Source organism: Rhinoderma darwinii, chromosome 9, assembly GCF_050947455.1.
Source record: "Rhinoderma darwinii isolate aRhiDar2 chromosome 9, aRhiDar2.hap1, whole genome shotgun sequence".
Classification (NCBI taxonomy): domain Eukaryota; kingdom Metazoa; phylum Chordata; class Amphibia; order Anura; family Rhinodermatidae; genus Rhinoderma; species Rhinoderma darwinii.
The window spans coordinates 29,691,718-29,704,493 of NC_134695.1; the positions used below are offsets into that span (position 1 = coordinate 29,691,718).

At 43.5% G+C, this 12,776-nt stretch overlaps 1 protein-coding gene across 14 annotated transcripts in view; it reads right to left on the reverse strand.

Moving 5' to 3' along the window:
* NRXN2 (neurexin 2) overlaps positions 1-12,776 on the reverse strand; it is a 760,118-nt gene that overhangs the window by 368,601 nt on the left and 378,741 nt on the right. The gene's annotated exons all lie outside the window — the stretch shown is intronic.

A 12,776-nucleotide genomic window follows, 5' to 3' on the forward strand; every position in this document is an offset into this window, starting at 1 on the left:
TCGGGGTTAACTTCCAGAGGTAATCAGTCTTCACCTGAGTCTATCTCTCTGAGACTGACTCCAGCTTCCACCACTCAGGCTGGCAGGCTTAGGAGTGGGAGAGCCTATCGCAGCCTGGCCAGACTCAGCTAGCTCCCGCCCTCTGTCTATTTATACCTGCCTTTCCTGTTCCTCCTTGCTTGTGATTCTTTTCGTGTGGTTTCCTGGCCCAGCTACAGCTCCTACTATTTGATCCTGCTCCATACTGACCCTGGCTTTCTGACTACTCTTCTGCTCTGCGTTTGGTACCTCATGCTCTCCTGGTTTGACTTGGCTCGTTCACCACTCTGTTGCTCACGGTGTTGCCGTGGGCAACTGCCCCTTTCCCTTTGCTTTATATTCCCTTGTATGTTTGTCTCGTGCACTTACTGAGCGTAGGGACCGCCGCCCAGTTGTACCCCGTCGCCTAGGGCGGGTCGTTGCAAGTAGGCAGGGACAGAGTGGCGGGTAGATTAGGGCTCACTTGTCCGTTTCCCTACCCCTATCATTACAGAGGCACTATTTACAAGTGGGGGTTGTGTGACACCCAGGGGAGCCCCAGTCAAAAGTTTGCTATAGGGCCCAGTCTTTCCTACTTAAGCCCCTGTGTCTCTGTGTGTGTATATGTGTCTCTGTATATATGTCTTTGTGTGTATATGTTCCAGTATGTGTGCATATGTGCCTGTTACATAGTTATATATTATTGTTGAAAAAAGACACATGTCCATCAAGTTCAACCGAGGGATAGGGAAAGAGAAGGGATGAAACAAAATTTCTACACATTGACATAGGAGCTGATATTTTTTTGTTCTAGGAAATTATCTAAACCTGGGGAGAAGGGACCTTCCAGATACATAAAATTTTTTGAGAGGACAAAGATTCAGCAAGCAGGAAGGTGAGATGAAATCTATTGTATTTGGAAATGTTTTCTCATAATAACATACAATTACGCGTTCTATAAAGCCCTTATTTGATTTCCTAAGTACAAATTGGCAATGTGCAGTAAGTGTTTGAACAAGGACACATTTATTCAGATCTCAGAATTAGTTATTGCACTATTTAAGGTTGTATGGTTTTCACATTTTTTACATATTTTAAACATTGTAACAATTACAAATTTTACATATACATTGCCTATTCAGATCCTAATGTTTAATGGAATTCCCAGTCCTAAAGTGTTGATATGACCACCATGCACATCTAAAAAAGAATGAATAATCTCTCTGCTTGAGCGTATTGATAAACTCGCCTCTCAAAAAGCCAATCTCTATTAAATCCAAGTAAAGCATTGGTTACCAAAAGAGAAGTAAGTTCTTGTTTTCCAAACTGTGTAATTAATTGTGTTGAAAATATTTCTCTGTAAGGTAGATGAGGACCATCTATCTATCTATCTATCTATCTATCTATCTATCTATCTATCTATCTATCTATCTATCTATCTATCTATCTATCTATCTATCATCTATCTATCTATCTATCTATCTATCTATCTATCTATCTATCTATCTATCTATCTATCTATCTATCTATCTATCTATCTATCTATCTATCTATATCTGTGTGTGTGTGTGTGTGTGTGTGTGTGTGTGTGTGTGTGTAGACACGTTTTCTATTTGTAATGTTTAGCATACAGTAGCCTCGATAAACTCTTATTGCTGATTAAATTGCTTATTACACTAGTATATCAAGCTAATCTAACTTTAACCTCATATTCAGGCTCAATTATTGAAACATCACCAAATACATTTATATATGTGTGTGTGTGTGTGTGTGTGTGTGTGTGTGTGTGTGTGTGTGTGTGTGTGCGTGTGTGCGTGTGTGCGCGTGTGCGCGTGTGTGCGTGTGTGTGTGTGATTACTATAGATTCTATATAAACGATTACTACCATAAATTATTGATAGGCATGTACTACTTGAAAGCAGTGCGAGGCAGGGGCTGCCTGGGGGCTGAGAAATATACTCCTCATTATAATTCGTCCAATGCTGCTCATTGGCTGGCTGAGCTGGTAACGTCTATTGCTGCAGAGAAGTCTCAGTGTCTGCGCAAGTTGTAACTATCTCTGACTTGAAAAGTAGTAGAACACAGCACGTTTTCTAAACCACGCTGCACTTCCTTTCCTCCACTGCACCTGCTGTGTCTCTACCGTGGACTTCCTGCCATGCAGGGAAGATTATAATGAGGGCCATAAGGGGGACAGATGAGGATAGCAGCCTTATACTGCGAGACAACGCAACTGTTGTAGTTGCTCGGGGGCCCTGCTGCTAGCAGTATGAGCAACACTCTGAATAGGAGACCTGATTCACTGGAGGAGAGCCTGTTAGTACTTTTGACTTACAGGCGCTCTTTCAATCAGTCTGTATTTACATGCTATGATTTTCTACATACCAGAGGGTCTACATACGATGTAGGTAAGATATATATATATATATATATATATATATATATATATATATACACAGTATATGTAGATATATATATATATATATATTTCTTTAAAACTGTACCTGTGTGTGTGATGGCAACAGTGCGAATACACATTAGTGTAAAGGCATGCATGTGTGTTTAGAAGTATGACTGTAAAAGTTTGCCTGGGTGTGTAGAAGTTTGAGTGTAATAGCGTACCTAAGTGTGTAGAAGTATGAATGTAAAAGTGTGCCTGCATGTGAAGAAATAAGTATGAGTGTAAAAGTGTGCCAGCATGGATAGAACTATGAGTGTAAAAGCACGCCTGCGTGTGTAGAAGTATAAGGGTATGTTCACACGTAGTCAACCAAAACGTCTGAAAATCCAGAGCTGTTTTCAGGGGAAAACAGACCCTGCTTTTCAGACGTTTTTTACCAACTCGCATTTTTACCAACTCATTTTTTTACCAACTCGTTTTTGGAGCTGTTTTCATTGGAGTCTATGAGAAAACAGCTCCAAAAACGTCTGAAAGAAGTGCCCTGCACTTCTTTGCCGAGGCAGTGAATTTACGGGTCGTCGTTTGACAGCTGTCAAACGACGACTCGTAAATAACAGGTCGTCTGCACAGTACGTCGGCAAACCCATTCAAATGAATGGGCAGATGTTTGCCGACGTATTGCAGCCCTATTTTCAGACGTAAAACGAGGCATAATACGCCTCGTATACGTCTGAAATTTGGCCGTGTGAACATACCCTGTGGGTATGTTCACACGCTGAGAGGCAGTTACGTGTGAAAAGACAGACTGTTAACAGCTGCCTCGTTTCACACGTAAAAGCTCCTCCTCGTAATTTACGAGGCGTCTGAGACGCTCGTAAACCTTGAGCCGTGCTTCATTGATTTCAATGAAGAACGGCTCAAATTACGTGGCAAAGAAGTGCCCTGCACTTCTTTGCCGAGGCAGTAAATTTACGGGTCGTCGTTTGACAGCTGTCAAACGACGACTCGTAAATAACAGGTCGTCTGCACAGTACGTCGGCAAACCCATTCAAATGAATGGGCAGATGTTTGCCGACGTATTGTAGCCATATTTTCAGACGTAAAACGAGGCATAATACGCCTCGTATACGTCTGAAATTTGGCCGTGTGAACATACCCTGAGTGTGAAAGCGTGCCTCTATGTGTTGAGGTATGAATGTAAAGCGTACCTACATGTTTAAAAATATGAGTGTAAAAGCATGCCTGCGTGTGTAGAAGCATTAATGTAAAAGTGTGACTATGTGTTTATAAGTATGAGTGTAAAAGTGTGTCTGCGTGTGTAGAAGTATGAATGTAAAAAAGTGCCTACATGTTTAGAAGTATGAGTGTGAATCTGTGCCTGTGTGTGTAGAAGTATGGGTGTAAAAGCGTGCCTACGGGCTAAGAAGCATGAGTGTGAAAGTGTGCCTGTGTGTGTAGAAGCATGAGTGTAAAAGTGTGCCTACGTGTTTAGAAGTTTGAGTGTAAAAGTGTGCCTGCATGTGTAGAAGTATGGGTGTAAAATCATGCCTATGGGCTAAGAAGTATGACTGTAAAAAGGTGCCTACGTGTGTAGAAGTATGAGTGTAAAAGCGTGCCTACATGTTAAGAAGTATCAGTGTAAAGATGTGTCTGCGTGTGTAGAAGTTTTGGTGTAAAAGCGTGCCTACGAATTAAGAAATATTATGTAAAAGGGTGCTACGTGTTTAAAATGATGAGTGTAAAAGCATGTCTATATGTGTAGAAGTATGAGTGCAAAACCGTGCCTGCGTGTGTAGAAGAATGAGTGTAAAGTGTTCCTGCGTGTGTAGAACTATGAGTTTAAAAGCGTGCCTAGGTGCCTAGAAGTATAACTGTAAAACTGTGCCTGCGTGTGTAGAAATATGAGTGTAAAAGCCTACTTGTTTAGAAGTATGAATGTAAAAGCGTGCCTACATGTTTAGAAGTATGAGTGTAAAACCGTGCCTGCGTGTGTAGATGTATGAATGTAAAAGCGTGCCTGCGAGTGTATAAGTATGGGTGTAAAAGCATGCCTATGGGTTAAGAACCATGAGTGTAAAAGTGTGCCTACGTGTTTAAGAAGTATGAATGTAAAAGTGTGCCTGCGTTTGTAGAAGTATGAATGTAAAAGTGTGCCTGCATGTGTAGAAGTATGAGTGTAAAAGTGTTCCTGCCTGTGTAGAAGTATGGGTGTACAATCGTGCCTATGGGCTAAGCAGAATGAGTGTAAAAGGGTGCCTATGTGTTTAGAAGCATGAGTGTAAAAGTGTGCCTACGTGTTTAGAAGTTTCAGTGTAAAAGTGTGCCAATGTGTTTACAAATATGAGTGTAAAAGTGTGCCTGCGTGTGTAGACGTATGAATGTAAAAGCGTGCCTGCATGTGTAGAGGCATGAGTGTAAATGTATTCCTGCGTGTTTAGAAGCATGAGTGTAAAAGTGTGCCTACGTGTTCAAAAGTATTAAAGTAAAAGTGTGCCTGCATTAGAATTATGAGTGTAAAAGCGAGCCTGTGTGGAAACATAAGTGTAAAGCTGTACCTGTATGTATAAAATTGTGGTTTAGGATGGGTTCACATACAGCATTTTTGCAGAATATTGGTTGCAGAGCCTGAAAAATCTGAATATTAGGATAATAGAATATCCGGATATTAGGCATAATGCGGATTTGAAAATCTGTAATGGACATATCTTTTGCGGATTTTTGCAGCGCAATAGGTGAAATTTGTGGCAAGTTGCAAAAAAATCCACATATAAGACATGCAAATTTCATCAGGGATTTTAAGGCAGGTTCTGATGTGTGTGTGTGTGTGTGTGTGTGTGTGTGTGTGCGTGTCTGTCTGTCTGTGTGTGTGTGTGTGTGTGTGTGTGTGTGTGTGTGTGTGTGTGTGTGTGTGTGTGTGTGTGTGTGTGTGAGAGAGTGTGCTTAAGGGTATTTCCGCATACGGCAGATTTGTTGCAGAAATTTCGTTGACTGAACATCTGTTCCATTCATCTGATTGGGGTTGTTTTGGCAGCAAGCACAGGGATTTCTGCAAGCTCTATTTAGGTGAATATCTCTGCAACAAATCTGCCATGCCTGTTTGTGTAAAAATGTGCCTGTGTAAGAGCGCAGGTGAGTGTGTAAGCGTCAGTTCACACATTGCGTAAATATTGCAGATTTTCCGCAACGGAAATTGTTAATACAAATACAGTAGCAGCAAAGTTGATGAGATAGAACTAATCTCATCCACAGGCTGCGTAAATACTGAGCAGAAAAAAAACGTTCAGAAATTGACCTGCGGTGCAGAATTTTATTCCGCAGCATGTCAATTGGATTTGTGTAAACACTGCTTATTTGTTGCTTATTTGTTGCGGGTTTTCAATGGGAATTCAATGGGAAGGTAAAACCCGCAACAAATAGCAGTTGTTGTGCTTTTTGCGGCGGGTTCGCAGTGATTTTCGCTTGGAATTCATTGCGGCGCAAAGGGCGAATATGCTGCGTGCTTTTACACAGCGTATCTGCCCCTTGTAAACTCAGCCTAAAAGTAGCTTGATGCTGGTTTTTGCCTGAGTGTGTGTAAGGGTATGTTCACACGGCCAAATTTCAGACGTATACGAGGCGTATTTTGCCTCGTTTTACGTCTGGAAATACGTCTCAAATACGTCGGCAAACATCTGCCCATTCATTTGAATGGGTTTGCCGACGTACTGTGCAGACGACCTGTTATTTACGCGTCGTCGTTTGACAGCTGTCAAACGCCAACGCGTAAAAATACAGCCTCGTCAAAAGAAGTGCAGGACACTTCTTTGGACGTTTTTGGAGCTGTTTTCTCATAGACTCCAATGAAAACAGCTCCAAAAACGGACGTAAAAAACGCCGCGAAAACGGCGTGAAAACGCCGCGAAAAATGCGAGTTGGTCAAAAAACTTCTGAAAAGCAGGGTCTGTTTTCCCTTGAAAACAGCTCTGGATTTTCAGACGTTTTTGTTGACTACATGTGAACATACCCTAATACAAAAACATGCAAGGGAATGTGTGAGCAATTGCAGGAGATCTTGGGACTTTTTTCACTATTAGGCTTTTTTTTTACATTACAATCGGGAGATAAGTTATCCTTTTGTATTTTTAGATCAAAAGGAGAATCAAAGCATGGCTAATGGAAATGTATTCCTCTCCTTTGCACCGCACCCGATCTCTCAGGCCTATGTTTTGGGCTACACACAAGTTGCATACAATGTGTTCTTTCCTAAGAAAAACATTCTGTTACTGTCTCTATGTACTAAGCTTAGTTCTGGTACTGTATATGCAGTAAGCTTGGTTCTGTTACTGTCTCTATGTACTAAGCTTGGTTCTGGTACTGTATGTGCAGTAAGCTTGGTTCTGTTATTGTCTCTATGTACTGAGCTTGGCACTGTTGCTGTGTACTGTGCTTGGTTCTGTTACTGTATTTATGTACTGAGCCTGGTTTAGTTGATGTGTCTATGTAGTAGACTTGGTTCTGTTACAGTATATATATACTGTGCTAGGTTCTGTTACCATATTTATGTACTAAACCTGGTTCAGTTGCTGTATCTATATAGTAGACTTGGTTCTGTTACAATATATATATATATATATATATGTTCTGTTACCGTATCTATGCACTTTGCTTGGTTCTAGAACTATATCTATGCACTAAGCTTAGTTCTGTTACCATATTAATGAACAGAGCTTAGTTCTGGTACCAAATCAATGCACTTAGTTCTGTTACTGTCTATATGTACTAAGCTTGGTTCTGGTACTGTATGTGCAATAAGCTTGGTTCTGTTACTGTCTCTATGTACTGAGTTTGGCTCTGTTGCTATGTACTGTGCTTGGTTCTGTTACTATATTTATGTACTGAGCCTGGTTTAGTTGTTTTGTCTATGGAGTAGACTTGGTTCTGTTACAGTATATATGTACTGGGCTTGGTTCTGTTACCATATTTATGTACTAAACCTGGTTCAGTTGCTGTATCTATATAGTAGACTTGGTTCTGTTACAATATATATATATGTACTGTGCTTGGTTCTGTTACTGTATCTATGCAGTTTGCTTGGTTCTAGAACTATATCTATGCACTAAGCTTAGTTCTGTTACCGTATTAATGAACAGAGATTAGTTCTGGTACCAAATCAATGCACTTAGTTATGTTACTGTATCTATGTACTGAGCTTACTTCTGGTAGATTGTCTTTGCACTAGGTTTGTGTCAGTCACTGTTTGTATGCACAACACCTATGTATGTTGAGGGTGAGCCGAAAGGCTGTGGAGCCGGGCCACCATTTCCCATACATCCTAGGGCCCATGATTCCCTTGATCTGGACCTGGTAAGAAGGCCCATAATTAGCTATTAAATTTAAAAAAAAAAATTTAGATCACAAAGGGGTATCCTATAAATCTCAACATATATCACCATCATCAGATATTGTATCCAAATCTAAATTTATGATGGGTCTAAAGGTCTGTTATGAAGTTCAGTAATAAAGATGGGACAGCACTCCAAAACAGGTGATATGTTTCAAGTGTTTCTTTTTTCAGTTTCTAGGTCTAAGCATGCATTAATGTTCAAACTTACACCAGCAGTGTTTGTATGTCATCCAATCTGAATAAACAAACACTTTTTTTTTTTTGTCTGAACTTTATGGTGGAAATTGGTCAACCCACCAGGGAAATTGCACATATACGATTCAACTGTCCAATAAAAGAGAGTGCTGACTAAGCATTGCATTTCTGTGATAAAGTTTATGACCTATTGATTGGCTAAGCTATTTACTATGTCTAGAGTCATGACCCATTTACATGGGCCAATGATTGGGCAAACAAAATAATCGTTGCTGGCAGCACATCTCACCGTAAACAGAAGATGTGTTGCCAACAAAATATAAACTGTATGGAGACTGAATGATCATATAAACCAGTGGCGTAACTACCGCTGTCGCAGCTGTAGCGGCTGCTACGGTGCCCGCGGCATGAGGGGGCCCGTGTCATCCGCTGGCATGGGCCCCCACCATGGCCGGAGGCTCCGCTAGCTGCCGCTATGGCTACTACAGCGCGACGCCACTTAACACTACGACAGAGCAGGGAGGTATCTCCCCGCTCTGCCATTACAGGGGTTGTTCCTACAAAAGAAATGTATCCCCTATCCACAGGATAGGGGATACATGTGTGATCGCTGGCAGCGATAGGGAGAACGGGGGACTGAAAGTCCCCTGAAGTTCTCCATCACAAACCTCAGACTTCCGGGGTCTGTGTCGGCAGCTCCGTAGAAATGAATGGAGCGCCGGTCGCGCTTGTGCGCATGCGTGACCAGCGCTCCTTTCATTTTTATTGAGCTGCGCAGACTCCGGAAGTCAAAGGTTAGTCACGGAGAACTTCAGGGGACTTTCGGTCCCCCGTTCTCCCTATTGCTGCCAGCGATCACACATGTATCCCCTATCCTCTGGATAGGGGATACATGTATTTTGTAGGACACACTATAGGTCGGATTTTTTTGGGGGGTTGGGGCTGTATGGCGTTACCTACAGGGGGGGCCGTATAGCGTTACCTACAGGGGGGCTGTATAGCGTTACCTACAGGGGGGCTGTATAGCGTTACCTACAGGGGGGCTGTATAGCGTTACCTACAGGGGGGCTGTATAGCGTTACCTACAGGGGGGCTGTATCGCGTTACCTACAGGGGGGGGCTGTGTCGCGTTACCTACAGGGGGGGCTGTATGGTGTTACCTACAGGGGGGCTGTATGGCGTTACCTTCAGGGGGGATGTATGGCGTTACCTACAGGGGGGCTGTATGGCGTTATCTACTGGGGGGCTGTATGGCGTTATCTACAGGGGGCTGTATGGCGTTATCTACAGGGGGGGTGTATGATGTTATCTACAGAGGGGGTGTATGGCGTTATCTACAGGGGGTGTCTGTATGGCGTTATCTAAAGAGGGGTTGTATGGCGTTATCTACAGGGGGGCTGTATGGCGTTATCTACAGGGGGGCTGTATGGCGTTATCTACAGTGGGGCTGTATGGCGTTATCTACAGGGGGCTGTATGGCGTTATCTACAGGGGGGCTGTAAGGCGTTATCTACAGGGGGGCTGTATGGCGCTATCTACAGGGGGGCTGTATAGCGTTACCTACAAGGGGGGCTGTATGGCGTTACCTACAGGGGGGCTGTATGGTGCTATTTACAGGGGGTCTGTATAGCGTTACCTACAGGGGGGGCTGTATGGCGTTATCTACAGTGGCTGTCTGTATGGCGTTATCTACAGGGGGTCTGTATGGCGTTATCTACAGGGGGCTGTATGGCGTTATCTACAGAGGGGGTGTATGACGTTATCTACAGAGGGGGTGTATGGCGTTATCTACAGAGGGGGTGTATGGCGTTATCTACAGGGGGTGTCTGTATGGCGTTATCTACAGAGGGGTTGTATGGCGTTATCTACTGGGGGGCTGTATGGGGTTATCTACAGGGGGGCTGTATGGCGTTATCTACAGGGGGGGTGTATGACGTTATCTACAGAGGGGGTGTATGGCGTTATCTACAGGGGGTGTCTGTATGGCGTTATCTAAAGAGGGATTGTATGGCGTTATCTACAGGGGGGCTGTATGGCGTTATCTACAGGGGGGCTGTATGGCGTTATCTACAGGGGGGCTGTATGGCGTTATCTACAGGGGGCTGTATGGCGTTATCTACAGGGGGGCTGTAAGGCGTTATCTACAGGGGGGCTGTATGGCGCTATCTACAGGGGGGCTGTATAGCGTTACCTACAGGGGGGGCTGTATGGCGTTACCTACAGGGGGGCTGTATGGTGCTATTTACAGGGGGTCTGTATAGCGTTACCTACAGGGGGGGCTGTATGGCGTTATCTACAGGGGGGCTGTATGGCGTTATCTACAGAGGGGGTGTATGACGTTATCTACAGAGGGGGTGTATGGCGTTATCTACAGAGGGGGTGTATGGCGTTATCTACTGGGGGGCTGTATGGCGTTATCTACAGGGGGGCTGTATGGCGTTATCTACAGGGGGGGTGTATGACGTTATCTACAGAGGGGGTGTATGGCGTTATCTACAGGGGGTGTCTGTATGGCGTTATCTAAAGAGGGATTGTATGGCGTTATCTACAGGGGGGCTGTATGGCGTTATCTACAGGGGGGCTGTATGGCGTTATCTACAGGGGGGCTGTATGGCGTTATCTACAGGGGGCTGTATGGCGTTATCTACAGGGGGCTGTATGGCGTTATCTACAGGGGGGCTGTATGGCGTTATCTACAGGGGGGCTGTATGGCGTTATCTACAGAGGGGGTGTATGGCGTTATCTACAGAGGGGGTGTATGGCGTGATCTACAGAGGGGGTGTATGGCCTTATCTACAGAGGGGGTGTATGGCGTTATCTACAGAGGGGGCTGTATGGCATTGTCTACAGGGGGCTGTATGGCATTCTCTACAGAGGGGCTGTATGGCATTCTCTACAGTGGGGGCTGTATGGCATTATCTACAGACGGGATGTATGGCGTTATCTACAGGGGGGGCTGTATGTCGTTATCTACAGGGGGCTGTAAAAAAAGCACTATCTACAAGGGGGGGGGGTTGTGTGACACCCAGGGGAGGGGGGGCCCCAGTCAAAAGTTTGCTATGGGGCCCAGTCTTTCCTAGTTACGCCCCTGATATAAACGATCATTCATTCCTATGCAGTTTGCATTTGCCCGTGTAAAAGGACCTTTGAACAAGCGCCGATCGTCTTGTTATATCGGCGATCCGCACTCGTTATGGGTAGAAATCTGCACGTGTTAAATAGCCTTAGGTCCCTTTCAGACGAGCGTTGTAAAACTCGTCTGTGTTTCATCAGGAGAGATCGAATGGTTTTCCATCTGATTTGAATAAGCATTGTGTCCGAGTGCATTCCGTTCATTAGTTAAGTAAAAAATAAGTTTGTATAGCATTAGTTATCATCAGTTTTTCATGTCCATTCCTTCTATCTTTTCAGCACCTCCATCCATGAAAAATGGACCGGACTTGGATAGCGTGCATGTATTCTGAATGGGAAGAGGGGAGTAAATCACCGTCAGACACCTCTAGCAGCGGCTTATCTCCCCTCTAATTAAAAGGATCAGACTGCCCAATCCTTCTCTCCCACAAACATCTGCTGTCGTGGGGAAGTCGGGAGACCCCCATACACATTAGATGTTCAGTCGATCCTGCATAAATAGGCAGGTTCAGCCGACAATCATCGCATGTGTAGGGCCACGTTTAAAGTTGGCTAAGGAGAGTCGTAAAATACACCAAATAAAAATACTGATGGAAATACTGTTAGAAAACGTTCCAGCCATGAGGTGGTGTAAGAAGGAGAAGAGTTGCAACAAATGTGACAAATGCCACCTCCCGTATTTTCACCAACTCATAAATCCATACATTTCAACACTACTGATAAATCTCCTCCAGTCCGTCCAGAATGCAACAGTTTAAGCAGCAATTGATAAATACAAATGTATATACACAATGAACATATCTATCTTTCTAAGACCTGTAACGATGAAACGTTCCAAATCTTGACAGACAGGGTTTGGATGCCTTTCTTGATGGTAATAATGTTACAAGTTATGTTCACTAGATTCCACGTTGATCCAGGGATTTATTCTAATTGCCATAATTGGATTCGGAAATGAATTTTCCCCTAAAACAAGAAAAATTGTCTTCTGTTTCATAGGGGATGTTTTGCTTTCCTCTGGATTTAACACTGCAGGATAATAGATTCAACCAGATAGACTTATATCCTATTTCAAGCTTACAATCTCTAAAATTATAGGCCAATGCATCTTATACTGAGAAATACACACATATTGCCAACCATGATAGAACAAATCTGTAATACTAGAAATGTTCAAGACTCCAGACGTTGGTTTTTTTTCACGTCGGTTAATAAATCGCCACTAGCCTGTTATGTATCTGTTACTGTGAACAAAATTTATATACTGATTACTAGTTATTTAATACTGCTTACTAGGGTGCTTGTATACACAGAATCCCCAGAGGGGCTTACAATCTATATTAAGCCATCTTACATCTCAGTATATTTTTGGGGTGTGGGTAGAAACTAAATTCCTCAGACTACATAAAACTCCATTCAGATGCTGCCCCTGGTCAGATTCAAAAACAAGACCCCAGTTCGGCAATACTACAGAGCTAATGTATGAGTATTAGGCTAGATTCACACGAGCGTGGGGAAACCCGGACGGGAAAAACGGGAAGTTTTTCACATCCAAGGTACCCCCGTGAGGATCCAGTTTTCACGGATCCCCATAGATTTGAGCCTGTGGAGGGATCCGTGAAAACGGAAGATAATAGGACAGGTTCT